Source organism: Eriocheir sinensis, chromosome 37 (assembly GCF_024679095.1).
Source record: "Eriocheir sinensis breed Jianghai 21 chromosome 37, ASM2467909v1, whole genome shotgun sequence".
NCBI lineage: Eukaryota > Metazoa > Arthropoda > Malacostraca > Decapoda > Varunidae > Eriocheir > Eriocheir sinensis.
In genome coordinates this window covers 11928997-11944070 of record NC_066545.1, presented here as the reverse complement: position 1 = coordinate 11944070, position 15074 = coordinate 11928997, and the positions used below count along the sequence as shown (strand labels likewise).

General features: G+C 39.4%; 1 protein-coding gene across 3 annotated transcripts in view; it reads right to left on the bottom strand.

Moving 5' to 3' along the window:
• LOC127008251 (ligand-gated ion channel 4-like) overlaps positions 1–399 on the bottom strand; it is a 54489-nt gene extending 54090 nt beyond the window's left edge. For all 3 annotated transcript variants that reach the window (XM_050880003.1, XM_050880001.1, XM_050880004.1), the window contains exon 1: positions 1–399. This exon is cut by the window's left edge and continues 625 nt beyond it. The gene's annotated coding sequence lies outside the window, so the exon portion shown is untranslated.
• Between the last annotated feature and the right edge of the window lie 14675 nt (positions 400–15074).

Genomic DNA, 15074 nt, shown 5'->3' with positions numbered 1-15074 from the left:
TTTTTCCTTTTATTTCTGTTCTCTCCTTTTATTTCATTTATTTACCCTGTCTCCTCCTCCTCCTCTACCTTCTTCTATGTCTTCCTCCTTTCCCTTTTTCATTTTTCTTCTTTCCTAATTATTTTTCCTTTCTTTCCTTCTTCCTATTTTTTGTCTTTTTCCTCACGTTCTACCTCCTTTTCTTCTTCCTCCTCCTCCTCTCTCTTCCTTCCTTCTCCTCTCTTCTTGTTATTATTTTATTATCTTCTTCATTCTCTTGTTTTTCTCATCACTTTCCTGCTGTTACACATCTACGAACGCACACGTACACACACGCACACACGTACACACACGCCGAGGTCACGGTACACACAACTTAAACTTTCTTGACCTGCAACGAGTATGCGGATGAGAGAGAGAGAGAGAGAGAGAGAGAGAGAGAGAGAGAGAGAGAGAGAGAGAGAGTTGCACCTGTCGACTCTTGTGCCAATTAGTGTGGGATCCAGGTGAGGAAGAGGAGGAGGAGGAGGAGGAGGAGGAGGAGGAGGAGGAGGAAGAGAGGAGGAGGAGGAGGAGGAGGAAAGTTAATGGAGGGAGGAACGAGTGGAGTAATGTAGTATAAAATTGTCTAGAAACAGTTGTAGTAGTAGTAGTAGTAGTAGTAGTAGTAGTGGTTGTTGAAGTAGTTTTTGTTATAGCAGTAGCAGTAACAAAGAGGTAGAAAACTAAAGTAGAGGAGTAGTAGTAGTAGTAGTAGTAGTAGTAGTAGTAGTAGTAGGGATAATGGTAGATGATGGAAAAGCTGTAACAGTTGTACATGTAATGGTAGTAATGGTGGTGATGGTAGTAGTGATGAGAATGGTAGTTGTGAGGCTGGTGGTGATGATGTTGATGAAAAAGCTGTAATGATGATGGTGGTGATGAGTGTGGTAAAGATGATGATGGTGGTGATGACAGTGGTAAAGATGATGATGGTGGTGATGAGTGTGGTAAAGGTGATGATGGTGGTGATGAGTGTGGTAAAGGTGATGATGTTGATGAAAAAGCTGTAATGATGATGGTGGTGATGAGTGTGGTAAAGATGATGATGGTGGTGATGAGTGTGGTAAAGGTGATGATGTTGATGAAAAAGCTGTAATGATGATGGTGGTGATGAGTGTGGTAAAGATGATGATGGTGGTGATGACAGTGGTGGTGGTGACTGTGGTGGTGGTGGTGGTGGTGACCGTCTCTACCACAGTTCAGCGCGCGACTGAGGAGGGTTACGGCGGTAAGGCCACCACGCACAGACACACGTGCGCGCCGACACACACACACACACACACACACATACACACTCGAGATAAAGGAAGTTCTGGGAAGATGTTTCTGCAGTTGTGCCGAATAATGCTAATAATACACACACACACACACACACACACACACACACACACACACACACACAGAAAATGCATGCCCAGATAAAGGAAATTCTAGGAGCAATCCCATAGAGTTAATCAAAAGAAAAAACACGCAAAAACAAACAAGCAAATAAATATAAACACACTACAATCATCTACATTATGAATTAAAAAAAAAACAGAAAAACAGAAAAAAACAAAAACAAAAAAATGAAAACCAAGACTAAATTAACATGCCAGCCAACTGTCCAACACACACACACACACACACACACACACACACACACACACACACACACACATACAGGGGCGAGAATAATTAAACAGACAGACAGACAAACAAATGGGATGACAATTAGTTGAGACAATTCTTAATCTTAGCGTGGCATTCATTATGTTTTAAAGCCGCGCCTTCCATGATTAATTCTCTCTCTCTCTCTCTCTCTCTCTCTCTCTCTCTCTCTCTCTCTCTCTTCTTTTTGTTATTTTTTTCTTAATTTTCTTCCTGGTTGCTTGTCTGTCTGTCTGTTTCCCTCTCCGTCTGCCTCTGTGTATAATATTATGTCTGTCTGTTACTTTGTCTGTCCAGCAAGTTACTACTACTACTACTACTATAATAATAATAATAATAATAATAATAATAATAATAATAATAATAATAATAATAATAATAATAATAATAATAATAATAATAATAATAATAATAATAATAATGCACAACACATTTTAATAGGTTACATAAGTATTAAGTATACATAAGAAACCCTCTGTGTGTGCTAATAATGTACAGAAAAAAATATATTGATTCTGATGGTTTTAATCTCTCAAAAATAATATTGTCTGTGCTGAAAAGTGTAGCTTTCTTTATAGCTGACCACACTCGTGATTTACATCGGGAACTTGTGTATTTTAATTCTCGACGCCTGATATGGTTGAAAATGGTAGTAGACAGTAGTAGTAGTAGTAGTAGTAGTAGTAGTAGTAGTAGTAGTAGTAGCAATGGTGTATGTTTCGATGATATGTTACAGGCATAATAGAGGAGTAAGACCGGGAAAAAATAATTAATAAAAGAAGTTGCTATGGTCAGGTCACTCTCTACACATCAACAAACAAAACCATAAATAACCACAAATATATCAAAACCAGTCTGCATGAACTTCAATTTTCCAGGTGTTTGAATTAGGCTCGAAATGAAAAGGTATGGCCAGGTGATATATATTTTTTCTGTGTTTTATCTATACAACTTTAACGCCCTAAAATCTGCCAAGCAAGGAATGTACACAAAATAGCAAAGAGTGAAATGATCCTTCCTAATAGTTTTTGACAAAGGTGACATGTAAAAAAAAATGCTACTAAAGAAATCCTTACTTTGATAATCACCATGGCTACCTAGCTACACACACACACACACACACACACACACACAAGAAGAATACAAAAAGTTACATAAGCAGCAGTACTTCCTATCACACACACACACACACACACACACACACATACACACACACATAAATTCATACATACATATTATACATTCTTACATCCATTAATACATACATACAAACATATACATCAGCACATACAAAAATACATACACATACATGCATGAATCCACAGTGCCTACACATACCTGCCTGCCTACATGCCTGACACACATAGCGGGTGTGCCTGCATGCCTACACACATTAGTAAGGCCTACTGACACACACACACACACACACACACACACACACACACACACACACACACACACACATAAAGGGGATGGGGAGGGGGGGGGGGAGGATGGTGATGGCAGAGGTGAAAAGAGAAAGAGGAAAGAGCCCCATTGTCATCATCATTATTTTCATCATTGTTATAATTATCTCTGTTTTGTCAAGGCCTTGTTAGGGGGAAGGTGGGATGCTGTTGTTGATACTTTTGTTGCTAATGGCATTTTTATTCTTTTGTAATGATAATAATAACAATGAAAAAATAACAATAATGATGGTAAAAAAGATAATAATAAACTTGTAATGTCAATGAACTTAAGTTATACAAAGAGAAGGAATATCATTTGCATTTGTAAGTTTTATGAAGGGGAGTGTTGTGTTTGTTTTAAGAGATGGTTGTTGTGGAAGGAGTGAGATGAAAAAAAAAAAAGATAGAGAAATTTTGAGTTTTTGGATCCATGCAAAACTTAATAGCTGAGTCAAGGTATGAAATTCAAAATAAGATACAAGGCTAATAATTTTAAATATTGGCCAGATCAATATTTTTTTCTCTCTTCCTTGCTAGAATTTATAGATGATATGCATTTGACGGAGGTGCATAACTTACATGTTAGTTAAACCGGGGGTGCTAAAGGCTAATAAACTAATTATATAGGCAAATTGTATTATATTTTTAAAGACTGCATCCTTATCACACACCAGTCACATAAAACCAACACTATTAGGTTAGGGAGGGGGACTGAGTTGCTTCAATGTGTCTTTTTTTTTGCCACGGAATTACTCATTTAGCAGTGATATGTTGTTAAAAGGAATAAATAAGAATAAGAAAATGAATAAGAATAGGGATAAATGAGAAGAATGAAAAAGAACAAAAGGACATAAGAAATAATAATAATATGAATAAGTATACATAATAATAAATAAGTATAAACAAGAACATAAGGACATAAGAAAAAACAATAATATGAATAAGAATAAATAGGAATAAATAAGAATAAGAAAATGAATAAGAATAGGGATAAATGAGAAGAATGAAAAAGAACATAAGGACATAAGAAATAATAATAATATGAATAAGTATAAATAATAATAAATAAGTATAAACAAGAACATAAGGACATAAGAAAAAACAAAAATATGAATAAGAATAAATAAGAGTAAATAAGAACAAGAACATAAGAAGATATAAGAATAAAAATAAGAATAAGAATAAACATGAAGAATAAATAAGAACATAAATGCATAAGAAATCTGTAAGAAGCTGGAAAGCATACACTGATAACTTATTCTTTCATTTCCACACAGCCCAGCCCCGGCCATCACAAGCCTCGCATAATGTTTAATTGACCTGAGCCGACGTGCCAGCCCTTCCCACCAAACCTAACCAACCTAACCAACATATCACCATTAAATGAGGTATATCCATGGCTAAAGAAAAGAAACACTGAAGTAGTATAGAAGTAGCAATAGTAGTTGTATTGAGGGTGATACAGAAATAAGAAAAAAAAATGTACACCCCTCTGTCATACAATAAACTAGTAGAGAAAAAAAGTAATAAAATAAAATAAATTGCTATGGTCAGGTCACTCACTACACTGCAGCAAACATAAGCATACATCTAAAATAACAACTCAGCCTACCTAACCTAACCTAACAAACCTAGCGAACATATCACTGGTAAATTATACAATTGTGGCTAAAGAAAAGAAATATTGAAGTAACTCAGTCAACCTCTCTAATCTAATTAACCTTACCTACATATCACTGGTAAATGAAATAATTATAAGGCTAAAGAAAATAAATATTGAACTAAGTCAGTCTGCCTCCCTAACGTAACCAACTTAACCAACATATCGCTAAATGTATGATTCCATGGCTAAACCTTTAAAAAGTAATGTTTGTGACTGTTTACTAGTAAAATTCAAACAACTCATAAACTCCTACTAAAAACATGAGTAAATTAATGTTAGGGGGAGAGGGAAGCCACGCAGTTATAGGCAGTAGTAGCTATAGGTCCATAATCTTGCATACCTGGGCTAGAAATATTATCCAAGAAGCTTTAAATTGTAAAGTAAAACGTTTAAAAAGCAGTGTTTGTATTAACTTCACATATTCCTCTGATAGGTGCTAAAGACTCGTCCATGCACCTCTAGAGTTGATGTTTTTAGCGTCCATTGAGCCAGAAATAATATCCAGAAAGCCTTAAACAGTAAAATAATAAGTAATGTTCTTATTTACTTACATGGATGTTTTTAGGCGTCCTAGGAGCAGCCATTCTTTGCCAACCTTGCCATGTTTACACTTTGCAAGGCTGACTCTTGACTACCAGAAGCTTATTTTTGTGGTATTTCCTTGTATTTCCTTGCTTTCCCTTTGTCACAGCTTCCTAGACTCAAGGTGCCATAACGTGACATAGTTTATTACAAGTATGAAAGGATACGAAAAAAAATAGCCTTCATATGAACCATTTTTCCAAGCTTTTATTTTGTCACTTTAATATTTCATTCCTTTTCTTTTGTCACAGCTTCCTACAGTCAAGGTTGCTTAGCATTAGATAATTTATTACGAGTATGAAGAGATAAGAAAATACTCTTCACAACCAATTTTTATTCTTATTTCCTTGCTTTTCCTTTGTCACAGCTTCCTAAAGTCAAGGTTGCATGGTGTGACATAATTATTACAACCATGAAAGGATGAAAAAAGACCCTCCATAAATCAAATAACAAACATCACCAAACAAGAAAACAACACAAAAAACAGAGCCCAGAAATCACAAACCTATCGCTTAACCCTGACTAAACAAGAAAATAAGATGAATCAAACAGAAAACTAACGCTAATAAGCCACTAACTCGTCTATAAGTACAAATTCTAACCCCAAAACTAACACCGAATCGAACGCGGAGTGACACATCCGGGACAGCGAGGAACCACATGGGGAGGAGGAGGCTGTCGGCGGTAAGTCTCGTCATTTTTATCATTTTTTATCCTTTTTCCTTCAGTGCAAACGTCAGGGTGGGAAGGACAGGCAGGGGAAGGGTCTGGGGACATTTTCCAGGCAGTTGAGTAAGGATAAGAGTCGGAGGAAACGAGAAGCGAGGATGAAATAGAGGAAGGAAGAGGAGAGAGGGAAGGAGGCAGGGAGGGAGACAGAGAAGGGGAGGGAGCGTGGCCTTGGAGAGAGGAATGGGCGTTATTATTGTTGTTATTATTCGTTTTGTCATCGTTTTCATGCTGGATTACTATTTCAAGAACGTTCATGCATAATATCTAGGTCGTGTGTGTGTGTGTGTGTTTGTGTGTGTGTGAGAGAGAGTGAGAGTAGTGTGCGTGCTTGTTTCCTAATTTAATTTTGTTCGTATTTTTGTTTAGGTTTTATTACTATGTCCAATCCCACATATTATTTTGCTATCCTTGATTTTATGTGATTACTGATTATCCTCATGCATTATCATTAATAAGGTTACACTGCATAGCTACCTCCTCCTCCTCCTCCTCTTCTTCATCACTTTCGCGATCACCACCATCACCATCAGCTTGTACAGGTTAAAACAAGATGAATATCCAGCAGTCCCACTTGGTTTTATAGCCTACTGAACGCTGCTTAACAACATTGGGATTGCTGATAAAACCCGCGTGATGGCAGCACCAGTGTGGCAGCATTCCCAGATGTGCGACAATCACTAAAATACACGATAATCAGACCACATCTAGGAATGTCGATTTATCCTTTCCAGGCATCAAAAGAGCATAAATAATTACCCCTATGAACCGGAAGTATAATTGGGTACCGTGCTTAGTATGGGTGGGGCAGTTTTTGGTCAGAAACTTTGGAAATTCTATGTTGCGTACGACAATCTGGTAACAGTGTACGTTCTTACCCGCCTCCTCAGCTCAGTTCAAAGACAACCAAAGACTATAAAAGAAAGACAGGAAAGCTGAACGAGACTCTGTGAGCAGCTGGCGTTGGCTCGCTAGATGGTATTGGTGTAATATAGACACCCAGGACCAAGACCAAGACCCCAAGTCTGTTTGTTTACCTTTGACCGTGGAGTACCTGAGTCCCCAAAGAGACTATATATCTATAGTCTCCTTGTGAGTCCCTGACACGCCTCCGCCTGGGCCACACACGACTCAGCGCTCACCTCCACCGCCTGCGCCTGGCCCCCGACCCTCACTGCCCAAGGAGTCACTGCCCCTGGTGCAGGACCGTCGAGGAGACCAATGAGCACCTCCTGCTGCACTGTGTACTTCAGATAATCTATAAGTTCTGCTTGTTATACATGTTTGCTTTACTCTTCTTCTTTAAGTTATATCCTTGTGTAAGAAAGGTATAAACCAATTTATATGGCCTAGTATTATGTAACTTTTCTAAGTGACTGTACTTGTCTATTTGTTGTGTAATATTCTTTATTATTCTTATTCCTATATTCTTGAGATTATTCCATTGCATTACTGCCCTATTATCTTTCTTTACTTTGTGTATAATTATGAGACCAATATTTCTTTCTCATATTTTCTTTTGCTTGTGTGTCTGTGTTCATGCATTTTCTATAATGCACAATGCGTGCCATATATCTACATGCCAGCATATATTTGTTGTATATAAGTTCCTAGACAAATACAACTGAACTGCACCTTTATATCATTGTTTCTTTGTCCAAAATACACTAATTAGTTAAGTAAATAGGTGTGTGTGTGTGTGTGTGTGTGTGTGTGTGTGTGTAAAAAAATTACACTTCATGAACTATGGTTTTTGTTGTGGTCTTTGAAAGACAACGTTGGAGTACAAGGATTTCGTGTTCAGCCGATGATATTCTGTTCTTAGTGCCGCAGGAATGTCAAGCCAACTATACATAGGTTAGTGTTCAGTGCCTTACATAACATATGATTAGCCCAGCCTGAAAGCTCCTCGTGTGGAATAAAGGGTTAGGTGGGCCATTATAACCGCCTCCACCCACCTGTCTCTCCCCTTCACCCTCCCACCCCGACAGACCGACATTCCCCCGGCAGTAGCATAGACACCCTTGTAAGGATTGGTATTGGGTATTAACGGCATTTAACGCAGCTATATCACGTTTCCTACTTAACCGTTGTTCCCTTGGCATATCATAAGAGTGTGTAAGGTGAATTAAATGTGTTGTTGGCTTTCGTATGTTTTTATTTTTATTTTTTATCCACATCTATATTGATAGTGGGGGAGCCTACGTGCAAATATCAGCTCCCGTAGAATATGCTTGTTAATTTTTGGCAACCATTATAAATGTATTGTAGGGACTATAAAAAAGCGAAAAAATGATGTTGCCAACGTTTTAGTTGTTTCAAATGACCTTGAGGGCAGTTGAAACTTTAAAGGTGATGTACTCCAAAACTGGATCACTGTGAGTGTGTTTGAGGGCATGAAGGGGATATGAATGTTACACTACATGTTCTTATGCTGAAGTCTTTTCTATGCATGCATTACGATGCCTTACAGCACTTATGGTAGCCATTTTGAGCAGCATTATGTATCAGCAGAGCTGGAAGATAGTGGGTTTGATGACGCCTGGATTGAAGCAGATATCTATGGTCCTACTACGACAAGACAGATACTAGAAGCAAAGCATATGAAAAGGGCTTTAGAAGCACATATAACAACAGTCCAGGCTCTGTATGACTTATATGTGGAGGAATTCTTTCGAGAGCATCCACACCTAAAAGACCCATGTTTTGTGTCAGCACAAAGAATCAACAACAGTTGTGGAAGACGTGACCAAGAGGAAATGTTGCAGGCAGAGAACATGTTGAATGCTCTAGAGTCAAACAAAGTCCTGGAAGCCATGGTTGTGTTTAAGGAAAGAAAGGAAGTAAGCAATCCACTCTTTAAATTTGTGATGGGCTACATGCATATGATTTCACTCATATACACATTCATCCGAGCAACTCGTGATGGAATTTGGGAGCTTCATCTGTCATCACTGGATATGCTGTGCAAGTACTTCTTTGCTTTAGACAAGCTAAAATATGCCAGACTTGTTCCACTCTACCTGGCAGATATGTCTGCTCTAGAGACAATGGATCCCGACATATATGAAGAATTCATCAATGGAAATTTCTCAGTACACAAGAACATAATACCATTCTGCGCTGTGGGAGTGGATCATGCCCTGGAGCATATCAACCGTGTGATGAAAGTCACAGGAGGTCTGGTGGGTATTACACAGAATGCTAGTGCAAGGGAGAGGTTCTTCCTCACAGCTCCAGAATTGAGCAGACTTGCTGAAGAGGCGCATCACATGGCTGGTTCATCAACTTCAACACGAACAGAACATCATGACTTATCGAATGCTGTATGGTCTAGACAAGAGAGGAACATACCTACTCAAACTGAAGAATGTGATCTGTGCCTCCATGAACCCAATGACATATGATGGTGGAGATTTGCCAAACATAATTACAAAAGTTGTGATGCCTTCTGAAGTGCAACATGATTTATGCCTCCACGATGAGATTGGTCAAGAGAAGTATGTAGCCTTTGTCCAGGAAAGAATAAGGAAAAATGAGGTTAGTATCTGGTCAAGAATGAAGAAAACACAATTAAAGCTTTGGAAAAGTGTAAGAAAAACAGTTACGCACAAACAGGCAGAACAAGCAGTTGAGCTGAAGGATGATAGATCCCTTTTTGCCAGAATGCTCATTGTTGCTCGCTCAAGGCCAGAGTTGGACGTGAAGGAGGCTATTGGCCAGTATGAGTTTACAGCCCTTCCAAGAGCACTCTTCTCTATTAGTGGTACTCTGCTTCCCTGCAGTGATAAGAGCAGTCTAATGACTATTCTAGAAACGCTTCCCAAACAGGACTTACATGAATATGATCAGCAGCCACAGGAAATCACCATGGATGAGGTTGTTCAGCCAGTCAGAAAGGTAACTGTGATAGATGGCATGGCTCTGGTCCAAGCTCTGGGTAAACCAGCATGGATCAAAACTTGTGCCCAGTGGGCTGAATACTTCAACACAGCTTTGGATAAAATGAGTGGACAATTTGAGGAAGTTCACCTTGTGTTTGACCGATATGATCTCCCAATATCACTGAAGGAATCTACAAGAGAAAGACGCCAGGGTAGCAAGCCAGCCATTACCTATCATGTTGAGGACCAAACACCAGTAGGAAAGGTATCTACAAAGCAGTTTCTGTCCAGCACTGCAACAAAGGATGAACTCACAGTCTATTTAGCACATAAAGCAGTTATGCATTTTGAAGGGAAGTCCACAGTGTTTATTGCCACCTCAAGACAGGATGTATACTCAAACAGCATTGATGTTAAGGACATCCAGAGCTCTCAAGAAGAGGCAGATACAAAGATTATCCTGCACTGCCTAAATGCTGTAAAGAGAGGTGCAACACAACTTTACATCCAATCACCTGACACTGATGTGTTTATCATTGCAATTTATTATTATCAACAGTTTTGCAAGGACACCTATTTTGTCACAGGAATTGGACATAACAAGCGCACAATCCAGTTGGCACCAATAGTAAACATACTTGGTGTGGCAAGAGTTGAAGCTTTGCCTGGTTTCCATGCTCTGACTGGTGCTGACCAAACAGGCAGATTTGCAGGCAAGGGTAAGCTATTTTGTTGGCAAGCCCTGAACAGGTGTCCTCCACGAGTATTGTCTGCATTTGCTGCCCTTGGAGCCTCAAACAACCTTTCAGCTGAGACAGAGAGTGCCATGGAGTTGTTTGTATGTCAGCTTTATCAACCTGGGACAGCAACAACAACAGTCAGGGATCTGAGGTGGAGACTGTTCAGCAGAAAACAGCTCGAAGCTCAGAAGCTACCACCAACAAAGGGTGCTTTGCATGAAGCTGTGTGCCGTGCCCAGTTCCAAGCCATGGTGTGGCATCAGGCTCATGTTCCTAACCCCAAGTTACCAAGTGCAACTGATTATGGGTGGAGAGCTGAAGGAAGTAAACTAGTGCCCATAACAACGAAGATTCCACCCGCCCCAGCAGCAGTTAGCAATCTGATAAAATGTGGATGCAAAAAGACAAATTGCAGGACTCATTGCACTTGCAGATCTCAGGGCCTCAACTGCTCAGAAATGTGTAACTGTGGAGCAGATGAGGACGTGTGTAGCAACACTGAACAGGAAAAACCGCTTGCCATTGATGATGATGAGGAGGAGGATGAAATAAGTGATCTTTTGATATAGATGTGCTATAAGTACTTGATTAGTAGCTATTTTATTGATGAAATCATAATGTGGGTGCATTGGAAATATTTGAATTAATTGTCTGTAGAATTTCTCATATTTCTTGATTTCAGTTTTCAAAGAATCATGCCTATTTTTGTATCACCCCTGTAAAATGTCTCGATATCAAGCAGTATGTTTAATTTTTTGTTGGAGTTCTCGGATTTCATTACTTGTTTCAAGGAAAGACCATTTTTCATTCCGTTCGTAAGTTGTAAAAAATGAAAACTGTGTTTGCAACAATAATTTTGTCTTAGTTTGAAGTATCAATCTTCTTACAATAATGAAAACTTTTTTTGCTGAATTTATCAAATTTACTTTTTCTTAAAAAAAATAAAATAAAAAATTTGCACCATTATATATGGTCTAAAAGAGATAATATAGACTGAAACAGGTGGCTATATGTATCTGGCACGCATTTTCCTGTGTTAGGCATCAGTAAAATCAGCGAAGTGTGCCAAATATTTTCTTAAATTGCCAAAATTAACATTTTGATGGAAATGGATGTAGAAGGTGACAGAGAAGTTGGCAACATCTTTTTTTAACAAGTCAAGACACATCTGAAGCTAAAACAACAGTCAGCCAAAAATTAACATTCCTATTCTACGGGATTACATAGGCCCCTCCACTATGAGTGCATGAAGCGGTTAGTGTAAGTTTTGTAGTGTTGAGTGTATGGTAGTGTGTTTGTGTTAGGCTATTATAAGAGTGTATTGAGTTATGTAAGTGCTGATAAACCTACAAAAGAAAGAAGTAGGTTAGGTACTCTACTACCATTTAAACCTTTCCGTGCTTTCTCCCTTCTACCAGTACAACCCCTCCTGCTTTCTCTGTGTGCATAGCCTAATAGTTTTATACTTTTTATTAGGTTTGCTATCATCCATTTCGCATTTAAATTATTTGATAGGCTATGATTGTTAGATAGTCATTGATATTAATCTTCACTTTTCTCTCCACCAGGTAGTGTTCTGAAACTGATCTTGTGCGTTTGTGATTGACAGAGGAAAAAAAAAAACCGAAGAAAATATAAGAATCTGAAAGTAAACTAAATACTATTATGGAAAGTTAACAAAAGAGAAAACATTACTGATGAAAGCGTGAAAAAGTGTAGAATATTGAGGATTCTAAGAAAATAATTGTTTGGATGAAGGATAAGTGAAAAAAATAGAGCGAAGCAGTGTTAAAGTGAAAAAAAAGTGATTGCAAGGAAATGAGTAAATAAAAAAATGTGTATAAAAAGAAAAGTGGTAATAAAAAGTGAAGAAGAAAATAGATTAAGTGTAAAGGGTGGAGAAAAACAGAGAAAAGTGTCACAGTGTCAGTAAATTAAGTATGACAGTGTAGAAAAGTGAAAAATGAAGTAAAATAAAAATAAAAATATTGTTGAAAAAATATGTTAAGAAAAAAATAGAGAAAAAGAATACTATGAAAATAAGTTGAGGAAAGAAATACATATATAATCAGAAAAGAAAGAACAGTGTTAAAAAGTGAAAAATAGCGTAGAAGTTAATTATAGAAGAGAGTGAATAATATTATAGATATGGGAAGTGAGAAAATGTTTAGAAAGTAGGAAAAAGTGGGTTATAAAGTAATGAAGGGAGTAAAGGAGTATGTCATTTATACTTAATGCAAGAAAAAAATGTGGGAGTACTGAAGGGTAGAGAAGAAATTTAATCAATGACTTGCAGAAGTGTACTAACTATGTGTGAGGAAAAAGAAAGTGATTAGTGAAGTGTAAGTGTAAGGGGAAACGATAAAGAAAAAAAAACGGTTGAAAGGTGAAATGTAAAAGATTAGTGTGAGCAAAAGGAAAGTGATCTGGTAAAATGGAAGTGTGAGTCATAGATTAAAAAAAAATGATTACACAGAAACAGGCAATGACAATAGGATAATAAAGGATAATAAAGAAAATCTGGAAACTTGATAGATGCAAGTAAAGTGTGAGGAAATTGCGATCTAGTGCAGTGAAAAAAGTGAGTCGTTGATTAATAGAATAGGTGGAAATAGGTGATGTGATAGAGGATAAGAAAGAAAAGCCGTAAATAGGAAAAAAAATTATTGTGTAATAATTATTTATTCAGTTAAAAGTACTAAAGTGTTGAAAAGTTTATGGAAAAATATGCAAGTGCGTATGTTTGTGTATGGGTGGAGGAAGGGAGTGATGGAGGGAATGAGGGATGGGGTTGAGGAGAGTGCCTACTCCTCCCCCATTTCTCCCCTCTCACACATTCTATCCTCCTCCTCCCTCTCCCCACGTCACCACCGGCACCACCAGGCATCACCACGAGTCAGCGAACGGTAAGTGCGAGTTTAAATGTTGTATTAATTGTATTTTACCATATACTGTGTCCACATTATTCGCCTCCGCGGGGGTTGGTTACTGCCCGGGCAGTCGGGGCGCATCCCACCCAGCTGTTTGTCCTCCCCTTCGGGTAGGTCGTCGAATAATTACCTGGGGAAATCGGTGAAAGGTAAATTATGGTAACCCGGATGTCACACCTGCCCTGTTCCAAGGGAATTGCTTATTACCCGCCACATGTTCAAGGGCCAGTGTGACGGAGAGGAGTACCACGGCCACGCGCATCTGTAGCGCATGCCCCTAACGTTACCTGTACCTTTTTTACACACACACACACACACACACACACACACACACACACACACACACACGTTTCAGAATATAGATGTCAATTTATTTGTTTGTTTTTATTTATTTTAAAGAGGCTAGGTAGGAGCAGATACGAAAGGACATTGACCTAACGTTAAATCCTGCTAAGTGGAGGATGAAACACACACACACACACACACACACACACACACACGGCCCGTGGCTCAGTGGATAGAGCGTCTGCCTCACAACCAGAAGGACCGGGGTTCGATTCCCCGGCCGGGTGAAGATAAGTTGGGTTTATCTTCTTTCACGTGTAGCCCCTGTTCACCTAGCAGTGAGTCGGTACGCGACGTCAGGCAAGGAGTTGTGACCTCGTTGTCGCGGTGTGTTGTGTATGAGTGGTCTCAGCCCTCTCCCAAGATCGGTCACAGAGCTCTGAGCTCCTTCCGTAGGGGAACGGCAGGCTGTCTCGAGAGAGACCAGCAGCACACCAAGAGGTGAATTACACACACACACACACACACATACTCCGTGGCGAAACTGGTTAGAGCGCTGCGCTGCCAGGCTTCACAGCCTGACGGCGGCGAGCCCGCTCAGGTCGGATTCTTTCCGTTGACCAAGAGTGGTTACTGCCCCCTCCTTGAGCAAGGGGAGTGGGGTGTGTGGTGTGTGAGGTCCTGGTAGTACCCATAGATCGACAAAAAAAGAGCACTTGCTCATGTCGGAAGGGTACCTGCTGGCGATTAGGCCCTACAAGTCCAACTCGTGATCAGGCCGTGGTGAATTAGACACACACGATCAATCAGTGGAGGCATACGCCGGGGGGTGCTTCGTCTCGCCCACCCTACAACGCCAACCCTGAGGTTTCCTCCGAGCGTGACTCCATGCAGCAGGCCCCCTTTACATCCTAAGCACCTCGTGGTAGAATCCATCAACTCTCTCAAGCTACGAACTCTCTGGGCGTCTCCACGGCCTCCTCCACTCGGTATTGTCTCGTACAGAAACGATCCGGTGGGCAGGGTCGGGTTCTGTGTAGCGTGCTACATGCCCGTATTGCCGGAGTTGGCGTTCACGTCCGGATTATGCAGGTAATAGACCTCGATTCAGTCTCACGGAGTAATCGCCAATATTGACTAAG